Source organism: Arachis ipaensis, chromosome B6, assembly GCF_059453495.1.
Source record: "Arachis ipaensis isolate K30076 ecotype BB chromosome B6, ASM5945349v1, whole genome shotgun sequence".
Classification (NCBI taxonomy): domain Eukaryota; kingdom Viridiplantae; phylum Streptophyta; class Magnoliopsida; order Fabales; family Fabaceae; genus Arachis; species Arachis ipaensis.
This window is the reverse complement of record NC_142441.1, coordinates 40,626,982-40,629,404: the sequence shown is the minus strand read 5'-3', so window position 1 is coordinate 40,629,404 and position 2,423 is coordinate 40,626,982. Positions and strand designations below refer to the sequence as shown.

The following is a 2,423-nucleotide window of genomic DNA, read 5'->3' as shown; positions in this document are numbered from 1 at the left end:
GATCAGAGACTAAGTTTGCTAAATTAGAGGTATTTTCTTCAGAGTTCTCTGTCTGTTGCTGAGTGGATGATGGAGAAAGTTTACTATTGTTAAACCTATTTCTTCCACTATTATTAAAGCCTTGTTGAGGCTTTTGTTGATCCTTCCATGAGAGATTTGGGTGATTTCTCCATGAGGGGTTATAGGTGTTTCTATAAGGTTCACCCATGTAATTCACCTCTACTATTGCAGGGTTTTCAGGATCATAAGCTTCTTCTTCAGAAGATGCCTCTTGAGTACTGTTGGATGCAGCTTGCATTCCATTCAGACTCTGAGAAATCATATTGACTTGCTAAGTCAATATTTTATTTTGAGCCAATATGGCATTCAGAGTATCAATTTCAAGAACTCCCTTCTTCTGAGGCGTCACATTACTCATAGGATTCCTCTCAGAAGTGTACATGAACTGGTTATTAGCAACCATGTCAATGAGTTCTTGAGCTTCTGCAGGAGTTTTCTTTAGGTGAATGGATCCACCTGCAGAAGTATCCAATGACATCTTAGCTAATTCAGACAGACCATCATAGAATATATCCAGGATGGTCCATTCTGAAAGCATGTCAGAAGGACACTTTTTGGTCAGTTGCTTGTATCTCTCCCAAGCTTCATAGAGGGATTCACCTTCTTTCTGTCTGAAGTTTTGAACATCCACTCTGAGCTTACTAAGCTTTTGAGGAGGAAAGAACTTGGCTAAGAAAGCCGTGACCAGCTTATCCCAAGAGTTCAGGCTATCTTTGGGTTGAGAGTCCAACCACACTCTAGCTCTGTCTCTTACAGCAAAAGGGAAAAGTATGAGCCTGTAGACTTCAGAATTTACTCCATTAGTCTTAATAGTATCACAGATCTGCAAGAATTTAGTTAAGAACTGAAAAGGATCTTCAGATGGAAGTCCATGGAACTTGCCGTTCTGCTGCATTAGAGAAACTAGCTGAGATTTCAGCTCAAAATTGTTTGCTCCAATGGTAGGGATGGAGATGCTTCTTCCATGTAAATTGGAATTAGGTGCAGTAAAGTCACCCAGTATTCTCCTTGCATTATTATTATTTTCGGCTGCCATGTCCTCTTCTTGTTCGAAAATTTTTGAAAGGTGCTTGCTGGATTGTTGTAATTTAGCTTCTCTTAGTTTTCTCTTCAGAGTCTTTTCAGGTTCTGGATCTGCTTCAACAAGAATATTCTTGTCCTTGCTCCTGCTCATATGAAAAAGAGGGACAGAAAAACAATAATAATAGGGATCCTTTTTACCACAGTATAGAGGTTCCCCTGTGTGAGTAGAAGAAGAAAAGAATGTAATGCAAAGAAAGAAACACAAAAGTAAGGAGAGCAGAGATGTGGGATGAAGAGAGGTGTTAGTAGATGAATAAATAAATAGAAGGAGATGAGAGAGAAGAAGAATTTTTGAAAATTATTTTTGAAAAAGAGTAAGTGATTTTCGAAAATAGTTTTTGAAAAAGGTTAGTAATTTTTCGAAAATTAAAATCAAAAATTAAAATAATTAGTTAATTAAAAAGAAATTTTGAAAAAGAGGAAAGATATTTTCGAAAATTAGAGAGAGAGAGTTAGTTAGGTAGTTTTGAAAAAGATAAGAAACAAACAAAAAGTTAGTTAGTTAGTTGAAACAAATTTGAAAATCAATTTTGAAAAGATAAGAAGATAAGAAGTTAGAAAGGATATTTTAAAATCAAATTTTGAAAAAGATAAGATAAAGAGATATTTTTGAAAAGATATGATTGAAATTAGTTTTGAAAAAGATTTGATTTTTTAAAATCACAATTAATGACTTGATTCACAAGAAATCACAAGATATGATTCTAGAACTTAAAGTTTGAATCTTTCTTAACAAGTAAGTAACAAACTTGAAATTTTTTAATCAAAACATTAATTGATGATGTTATTTTCGAAAATTATGTGATAAAGATAAGAAAAATATTTTTGAAAAATATTTTTAAAATTTTCGAAAATAAATAAGAAAAATGAAAAAGATTTGATTTTTGAAAAAGATTTTGAAAAAGATAAGATTTTTAAATTGAAAATTTGATTTGACTCATAAAAACAACTAGATTTTAAAAAGTTTTGAAAAAGTCAACTCAAATTTTCGAAATTTATGAGTGAAAAAGGGAAAGATATTTTTTTGATTTTTGAATTTTTAATGATGAGAGGGAAAAACATGAAAAAGACTCAATGCATGAAAATGTTGGATCAAAACAATGAATGCATGCAAGAATGCTATGAATGTCAAGATGCACACCAAGAACACTTTGAATGTCAAGATGAACATCAAGAACTTATTTTTGAAAAATTTTTAATGCAAAAAAAACATGCAAGACACCAAACTTAAAAATTTTTCATGTATAGACACTATGAATGCAAGAATGCATATGAAAAAC

General features: G+C 32.1%; 1 non-coding gene across 1 annotated transcript; it reads left to right on the top strand.

The window, feature by feature from the left end:
* The first annotated feature begins 596 nt into the window (after positions 1-596).
* Positions 597-700, top strand: LOC148555260 (small nucleolar RNA R71). The gene has a single exon (XR_015886658.1). It is a non-coding gene; the product is annotated as a small nucleolar RNA R71 (small nucleolar RNA).
* Positions 701-2,423: the final 1,723 nt, after the last annotated feature.